This window comes from Excalfactoria chinensis, chromosome 4 (genome assembly GCF_039878825.1).
Source record: "Excalfactoria chinensis isolate bCotChi1 chromosome 4, bCotChi1.hap2, whole genome shotgun sequence".
NCBI lineage: Eukaryota > Metazoa > Chordata > Aves > Galliformes > Phasianidae > Excalfactoria > Excalfactoria chinensis.
Window position 1 is genome coordinate 85796640 of NC_092828.1, and position 9624 is coordinate 85806263.

Genomic DNA, 9624 nt, shown 5'->3' on the forward strand with positions numbered 1-9624 from the left:
TGGACAGAAAACAAATGTAAGTGGGAACAGCAGGAAGCCAACAACATCATTCATTCACTTACCAGAAAGTGTCATATGCTAAACTGATGACAAATGAAATAGCCATGTGGATACACTTCCTCTACAGTTCTATGATCCTGATTCCGTTAAAGAGCTGCAAATGGAAATGCCCCTTCCTATGGCATTATCTGCTAATTACCTTCCAATATGTCTGCATCTTCAAGATATCCAGAATTCACCACCTAGAGTGTTCACAATCTTCAATTTCATATTCCCCATGATCTATATATCCATTGAGAACCTTATTTTCTCTGTTAAAATATCACACAGATCCCAAAATACCCCCCATAATTTTCACTGAGCATAGGTGAAGAGCAAGTATAGAAGAAGTAGTGGTTTGCTTTTTTTTTGTTTAAGTAGGAGAGTTGTGTCATTTTTTGATCAAAACCTTCCATGTAGTAACATGAGGGAAAAGTGGCCACTGCTGAATCTGGTACCTGTGAAGAATATCTTCAAACTATTGAATTATGATGAATAAAGATGAATAAACTTATTCAATCAGTACTGAATGTTCAGAACTTTCCTGTTTCTCAGCTGTCAGGAAACTGTTTAATGCTTGAAGTTGGGCTGGACTGACTACTTCATGAAACACACGGATTATGAGGAAAAATTGAGCAAAACTCCAGTAAAGATTTTAGACTTCTGTTTGTTGAACCGAAAATTCAGTTAACCTCTCAGGAGTTACTGTGCAAAGTTTGGAGATTAAATTCAATTATAGGATGAAATGGGCATTTTTATTTCTACTTCAAGTGCAAATTGCAACACATCACTGCAGATAAAGCTATTTCCAAAGGCTTCACTACAATTTTTAAGGAGAAAAATAACTGCTGAAGTTTGCAGTATTTGTTGAATAATGCAAGTGGCTCAGAAGGAGTTAATGAAACAGGGACCTATCAACGAGGCAAGTCACACACTGAAATAGAATACAAACTCAGGCATATGAATGCACAGGAGCAAAATGCAGTTTACTCCTCCCAGCCCTAATAAAACCTATACCTGCCCATTTAAAAAGAGCAGAGCTTCATTTTGAATGGTATAATACAAAACCCTGCATTCCAAATAAACATCCTTTTGCTGCAATAATTTTATTTATTTATTTAAATCTGCCCCCTTTGATTTGCCTGTTCTGTATCCCTATCACTAACACTGGGCTAAAGGAGAAGCTCTGCAAGGCAGTACTATATAAGGGAGTCGTGGAAGCCAAATGACAAGATAATATTAAACTAGAAAGAAATACTGCTGAGAATGGCCATAAATGGACAATTTAAGAAGTGTACAATGTGACAGAACTTTGAGATAGGTGGCTTACAGGCAGTAGTGTTCAAATGAGATATAGTTAAACATCTATATGTATGTATGCCAGCAGCTATGGCTCCAGGTAGTGGGACAAAGTGCAGATACATTGCTCTAAACAGAGTGCAGCAGATAGACAATCACATCAAAGATTATTTAAGGCACATTGGCAACATATGTAGAAGTTTTCTCTGGCTTACAGATGGGTAAGTTTACATACAAAAGGGCTGTCACAAGACAATTTTAAAGTGTTTATGAATTGCCAGTACTTGATGCACTTAAAGTGTTGGACCCAGACATCACACAAGCATGCTCTGATGACCAAGTGCCATGACAGCTGGCACTGTGCTCCTGTGCCTTCCCCTTGCAAGCATCAAAAGAGCTTTTAGACTAACAAAAGATCTGTGTGGATGCCAACCTGCCCTTCTCTCTGCATCAGTGGTTTCAGTCTTCCCCTACCCAGCAGCCTTCAAACACAGCTGTTTGACAAAACCTGATGCACAGCCTCCCTCAACTGCTCTGGGAACTCCTCTCTTTCTCAAAGATGGGCAGTGGTCACCAACAGGCTTCTATTCCCCAGGGCTTTGGCCCACTACTGGCCCCTGCACACAGGTGCTACCCTCCATGCACTACCTCCATCCTGCACCAGGCAGGGAAGGCACCAGTAGCCAGCAGAAGGAAGCTGGCCTGGGTGTTGCAGAGGATTCTTCACGGAGAGTAGGAGAGCTGCTGGCAGCTCCTGGTGTGAGGTCTGGCATTTAACCACTGAGCAGAAGTCAAGAACATGAGCTGCATGGAAGCAGGGCTGGTGGGGCCTCTATTATTCCCTTTTTGCCCTCAAAGTGATGTATATCAAAGAGAAGTCTTTGCTTTCCTGTGGCAATCTGGAGATCTGTGCCCTTGTTTGAGCTTGAAAGGGTAAAAAAGGGATGAACAATTGATCATCTGACTCCAGAAGGTGAAATGGGAGAAAAGAGACTTAACTCCAGGCGATTTGCTGTAGATACAAGCTGTTTCTTATCATATTGAGTTAATCAGCAATTTCTTTGTTTTTAAGGATTACAGATACTGATTAAAACAAATCTCTACTCTTTCTCCGGCAATCTCACTGTTCAGCCATGAAAACATTACCATGGTAGTGTTTCTATGAAACAGCACCTTCCCACATGTGCAATTTCATTTCAAAATCAAGGAAAGAACCCAGGTATGTACCCACCTTTCCCCAACATGCTTGGAAGCATTTAACACAGGTTTATTTTCTTTAAAGACTGAATAGAGCAAAATGAGGTCTACCTTTCTTGTTCCCAGCTCACAACAAGATTGTTCAATACTTATCTTTTAATAAGAGATCTTAAAAAGAAATTTAAAAATTTTATGTTATTTGATATGCTTCCCTCTGGGAAATAAAAGCTAGCAATGATACATTTGTTCAAACACCTGTGTGTTTCATCCTCATTAAGTGAACTGTGCTGTATTCTGTGCATGTATCTTGCTGAAGTTAGGCTTTTGGTAAGGCATGACCTTTGTTTTTCTTATCATTGGGAAGAAAAATAAATAAATAAATAAATAAAAATCAATGAATTTTCTGCTTTCCCGTGTGCATGTAAAGAAGTTAAGCATTAGTTATTCTGATATAATCATTTCACTACGAGTTGAAACTAATTCAAGATACTCCTAAACTGATGAATTTAGTAAAGAAAGAATAACTCCAATAATGTACCCATTGTGGCATCTCAGTCCACCAAACCCATATGAGTTATTATGTTTACATAAATGCTGACTTTTTCATATTTGTGTTTGAAAGTTTTCTATTGAACAAAGAGACTGCTAGTATATTTTGAGAAACACAGCAGTAAATTTGTGGACTAATTTCAGTAGAAACATGACAAACTAGAAGAAGAACCAGGCCCCACCTAAGGAGATCACCAGGGACTGTACTTGAATGAGAGTGGCAAGAACAAGTAAATAAGGGCATCTAACAAGGAACAGTTTTTTATTCAGCATATTGGCTAGGCACTGTGGACAAAGCCTTCAGAATACCTGAAACCTTCCCATTTACACTAAAGAATCCACTTGAGAAATGAAATAAGTTACCAAGTTTCCCACATCTGAAATGCATCCTTTTACTACTACAGCAAGTGTTTGCTAGCAAGGGCATAGGTATTAATGGAAAGAAGGCAGAAGAATACGGAATGCATATGCCACAAGAAGAAAAAGCTGAAATCTGACAAGAAGCCTTGAATAATATTTATACCACGAGTACTCAGTAAAACATAGAGGAAAGGAATATGTTAAACAGGAAGAAAATTTTTAACTGGCATGTTTCTCTAGCTGTGAAAAGAAATCTGATATGGCTAGAACCAGTCCTGACATTTTTGCCCCTTCTGCCAGTCCAATGCTGCTTTGCTGATATAATTAAAGAGAGGTTGAAGGACCTACTTGCCTTCATATCGAGAATAAGGAATAACTGCTTATACAATCTAACAGCTGGAAACACATAACATAAACATAAGCAAACCTACTGAAATCACTGATCCTTTTAAAGAAAAAGATCAATCTGTCAATCAAAACAAATCTACACACCATATAGCCCTAAACTAAAAGTAAGGAAGAATAATCAGGACTGTATTGTATTTTGGAAAGGTAATATATTAGAAAAATACATTGCTTTAAATCAGTCATCAGCTAAAGGAGTGGCAATTCTTTAATAATACCAGAATTGGCTTTGTAAGTGAATAGACAAGCAAAAAGCTGGCTGGGTGCAATAGCAATCTTCAAAGCTTGATTGCTTTTTCTGATAGCTTTAGAAAATTAGTGGATGAAAGCATGTGTAATATATCTGGTCTGAGTAAAACACTTGATGTAGCGTCTTACAAAATCTTTACTTGCAAAATTAATTCAAATTGGCTTGGACATAGAGGACTGTCGCTAGGATTTAAAAATGGCTGGCTGAGTGCAAATAAAGGGTAATGAAAAATGGCAATGCATCAAGTTGGTGGGAGGTGCCTCGTGGAGCTCTGCAGGGATCACTGTTTGGTCCTGTTTATTTAACATCTTTATTAACAATCTGGAAGAGGGAGTGAAACAGCACGTTAATTAAACTGACACGTAATAATAAATCAGGAAAAGCTTCTAATGCCGGCAGTAATACTTGACAAAATGCAGCATACTATGGAGGTTTCAAGGAAGGTTAACATTGTCAATAACAAAGACTTAACTGAGATGTTATAATTGCCTTCTACCTTTCAAATGAAATAGTCCAAAATACACAAAAAGGGGGAGTCAGAAGCCTACTAACAACTCAGTAGTTTGAAACATGATTGCACATTATATATAAACTAAAGTATCAATTAAAAAAAATAAAAAAAAAAAATCTGTAAACTGAAGTTCCCTTGGAGAATGCTAGATTTGGTGTTACAGACTGAGTCCGTTCAGTTACCTCATGGAAAATCATGATTTGGTGGGTGGGAGGCTATTAAGTCAGTTCTCTGTTGTTTCTACATATGATTGACTGTTAAATACAACGTAAAGGAGGTAGTAAATGAAAAGGAAAACCAGCAGTAAGACTGCATGCTTTAGTATCACAGCTGAAATAAATTGGGTGTAACAAATCACACCCTTAAAAATAGTTCAGTAGTCTCATGTGAAGTCAAAATTGAACATTTGAGAGTTGTGTTCCTACAATGGCAATGCAGTAGTCAACTTCTCTAATGTATTCATAATTAAAGCCAAAACCCTTGAATACAGAAGTAAACATTAAGTTCTTCAGTGCGCAGTGATTAAAAATCGATCAGCTGCTACAGTAGGAGAGATTTCAGCAATAAGCTGGAATGACACACATGCTTTTGTTCTACAAACCTAATAGAAACACACACATTAAATACTAGAGTTATTTTCTCTCTGATTTGAATGATTTATAGCAGCTTTCCCTGGACCTAGGACATCAGTACTGCACTGAATCAGAAATGTAAAACCATTTTTAATAGGGCAGTTGATGTTACTTCCTAAAAGGCAAGAAGGAAGAGAACATTTCACATGCATCTGTGAAGTCCCCAGAAAACACAAGAGTAGTTTAAAGACTCACTCATGGCTCTCTCACAGTCAAAGCCTTTCTACAATAGCAGGAAAGGAAAATAAAACAATAAGGAAAATAAAGCTTTGCAATCACCATGAACATGTTATACCTTGTTAGCATGTTCTTGCAACTTTTGGAGGGTAAAACTACAGTCAGACAACAATTCCATTTGGCCTATGGAGCTTCCTTCCAGAACAGAGCTCCAGAACATTCCTCATTTTCACTGTTTGTCTGTCTGCTTTTTAATGACTGTAAAGCTATTAGAAGATCTAGGTAATAGAATGCATTGTTATGCATTGTTTTAGCACTGCATTCATTAGGTACATAACTTTCTATTGACAAAGTAGGCACTGGCCTGTCATTCACAAATGTAAAACTTAATCAGTTACACTGATGTAAATGACAACAGAGAACCCAAGTTCATTTACCAGTATGTAACAAAATGAGATGTACATATTAAAAAAAAAAGTTCAATGAACTTCAGCAGAAGCAGACAGCAATTCCCTTGGCAGCTGGTATGTAACACTATCCTAAAAGTCTCTTACAAAGGGATAGTGAAAAAACACAAAAACATGAACAGTTGTCTAGGTGTCAGCTATTGTATTACACTTTTCTCAACTAATTTATTCTCCATGGTCTTGACTGGAATGCTACTATCCATTAACAGCAGCAGATTTGTTTAGTTTTAATACTCTCTTAAGGCTTATTTTTTCTTTATTTCTTTCTTTTTCCCCCAAGTCCAGTGATTTGTGAAGCAGCTGCATTGCTCATGAACTCTTTGCATTTGACTATACCTATGTAGATTTTTTTAAAAAGAAAAAATCTGCTCATGAGAGAATGCTAATCCTTCCATCATAGAAATAATTAAGCTCTTTTATTTTACAAGATAGCAATCTTTGGGGAACATAAGAAAAACTAGAAAAGAACAATTTTTTCTTAGGAAAAATAAGAGGAAAACAATGTAAACAGATCTGATACTGCCTATAAAGCCATGGCTTATGGAAAGGGGTATGAACACTTAAAGCTTTAGCAGGATTTCTCAGTGTTGGCTGAGGTTAAAAGGATTTCTTTACAAGTATGTTGTGATATGTCTAGGTCTTTACTAATCTTTTCAGTGCTGGTTCTTTTCCTTTCTTTTATGGTAAACGTTAATCTAAATTTGGCTGTTTTAGCCTTTAAAAAAAAAGATAGCTACTTTATAATTAAATATGTACTTGTTTTCAAAATACACTGTCCTCCTCCTAAAGTTTTAGTGTTTCCTTGTATTGATGCATTTAAATGCATCAGCTTCTGTTCCTAATCATCCTACGTATAGTTTAGTGTTCTATATACTGCAGGTTTTTAAATACACACGGGATCCAGTACTTTGTTCTTTCGAGAACATAACGGCATAGAAGTGCTCAGCAGATGCTGGCTTATAAAAGTGAAAGAAATATGAGACTATTCTTTCGCTGGTCATGTCTGGCAGTGATGGCACAAAGAGGAAGGGAACAGCTGAGGTTATTAATCTGTGAGAGTGGAGTGTTTTGAGGATAAAAAGCAGAAATCCCTGTTTTGATTTTTTCTACTGCTCACAAGAAAATTACTTTATGTGTGTTTATCTTGGGCCAGGTGGCTGAAGGGAGTACTAGTCTCTTGAAGCAGCATTATATAATTGAGAGAAAAATATAGGAAGTCCAAGTAAGAAGAACAGGAAAACGGACAAGAGTTTGATGTGCAAGCTGAAAATGAAGTTCTTCTGCATCTGTCTTAGAGATTTAAATCTCCTTGTAGTGCTTCCTTTCACATCAAAGTTCAGCTGAAAGAGGGAGAAGCATTGACTGGCACATTAGAAAAGGGATGCCATTCTCCACACTTCTCTGGCAGACACTACTTTGAACCACCAGTGTCTCTGTCATTGCAGCACTTCATCAACAGGACTTGTGATGCGAGGAAAAAAAAAGAAACAAAGGCAAAATTGCTGCTTTTCAGATCTCACGGAGAATTTTCCTATGTTATAGTGGTATCTTCCCTCCTTCATGATAATTTTGGAGAGCATTATGAAACAAATATAGACTTAGAAATGTTTCTAGAGTTTACCAGTCCTTTCTCTTTATACATACATACATATATATATATATATATATATATATGCATACACACACAAAAACTATTTGTGAGTGTATTTTTTAGCATGTGAGAGCACCTGAATTAATCTCTCTCCTACCAATGTCTGAAACAGACACAGTGACTAAACATACATAAGTCTTTTAAGAAGTAATATATAATAATCCCTTCCCCCCCTCCCCCCTCCAGGAATTAATCTGATATATCATATGATGATCAATTGATTTCTTACATCTCTGGACTTTTTTGTTTATTTTCTATCTTTCTGTGTTCTTTCTGTCTGATTCAGTTGCTGACACTACTGTGTCCAGCTGTCAACAGGTCTCAAAGACTTTGAAGGAGATACCATATGTGTTACATGACACAAAGTATCAAGGTCAGAACTTATGTGGCAAGGAAAAGAAAAATAAATAAATAAATCTATTCCATCTGGAGAAATAAAATAAAATAAAATACTAATCCAATACCATACTTTAAAACCTCAAATATCTAGAGATCAGTAATAGTAGATCGTGGTTATCAGTAGTAGAATTCACATGGTTTAGTTCTTTTTTCTATCTTTTACAGCATAACTACATGGAGAATACATTATAGTCCAGAAGTTTGGAACAGGATTGTATCTAGAAAGAGCTCTAACAGTTCAATCAGATCTAAACTGCAGTTATCTTTAAGAAATGTATTTAGCTTGTGGAGCATAGCTGAATAGAAAACTTGAGAAAGTACTTTGTAAACTCTGAATAGTAAGTACATGCAACTCAGCAATACAGATTGAAGTCTTAACAGTTCAGTTTCATCAATTCATAGTTTAAAATGAACAAAATCCATACATTTAGGATGGCAAACAAACTTAGTTAAAAACTTTATAGTAAAAGGTCAGTAGAGAAGATACGATTCCTAAACACAGACAGAGATGCTAGAGGTGAAGACTAACAGAAGTCTATGCTAAGATCCATTACAGGTTTTCTCTGAAAAGTCTCTTGAGTATGCTTGGGCATCTAGATCAGGTTTTACCATAGAAGAGGAATGTGTTATGGATACTATATTCAGATATGAACTGAATGCATTACAACACTAAACTCCATTACTGGTATACATATTCCTGCACATAGATACTACTCGCCCATGCATAGAATCATAAAATCAATCATAAGGTTGGAAAGGACCTACAAGATCATCTTGTCTAACCATCCTCCCATTACCAGGTCCCTTTCCTCTTCACAGCCATCCAGCTGCTCATCCCCAAGCCTACAGTACAGCATGGGGTTATTGTGGCCAAAGTACAAGACCCAGCACTTGGCCTTGTTGAATTTCATCCCATTTACCTCAGCCCAGCAATACAGCTTATTAGATCCCTCTAAAGGACCTCCTTACCCTCAGGGGGATTGACACCACCTCCCAACTTGGTGTCATCTGCAAACTTACTGGTGGTATACGCATGGGAACAGACATAAAATAGCAAAAGAACAAAAATCAAGATGCATAACACAGCTACTCCCAGGCACCAGCAACCATCCAGCTTACTCTTGCCAGTTTTACAGCAGAGTGTGACATCTTGACCCCTTTAGCCAGTGTAGTTTACATATCCCGGCTGTTCCTCTCTTAGGTTCTCACACAACCTCGCTGCCTATCTGCTGGAAATGCAGTGTGAAAAATGGAAGAGCCCTTAACTCAGTGCAAGCACTAATCAGCAGCAATATCAGTGTGTTACCAACATTATTTTCAACTGAAATCTTGCTTTGCAAAAGAGGGCAATGACAGTATTTTCAAACAGCATAAAGATACAACAGAGTATTAACTAATAACAAAGGAAAATTGACTCACCCTTTTCAGCAACAGCTCAAGAAGGGAACAGTCTCTAACCAGGAAAAAAAACACACCCTCCCAAACTAAATAGCAACCAAACAAACTTCCCTCCCCCCTTTAATTAGGGTGAGGAGAGTTGGATCCTGGCTCCATCGCTTCAAGGTGCATTAGTTGCACCTGAGCTCCCTGGGTTAGCCATTTCTTCTCACCTGGTGCTCAATCACTGTTTCAGTTTACGATCTGACAATTCTACTGCATAGCTAGTATGGAGAAAACAAACCTCAATC

At 37.4% G+C, this 9624-nt stretch overlaps 1 long non-coding RNA gene across 1 annotated transcript in view; it reads right to left on the reverse strand.

Moving 5' to 3' along the window:
* The window catches only part of LOC140252225 (uncharacterized), a 45290-nt gene extending 35876 nt beyond the window's left edge, over positions 1 to 9414 (reverse strand). Inside the window, exon 1 of the long non-coding RNA XR_011903581.1 lies at positions 9356 to 9414. This is a non-coding gene — a long non-coding RNA (uncharacterized lncRNA). The remainder of the gene's footprint in view (positions 1 to 9355) is intronic.
* Positions 9415 to 9624: the final 210 nt, after the last annotated feature.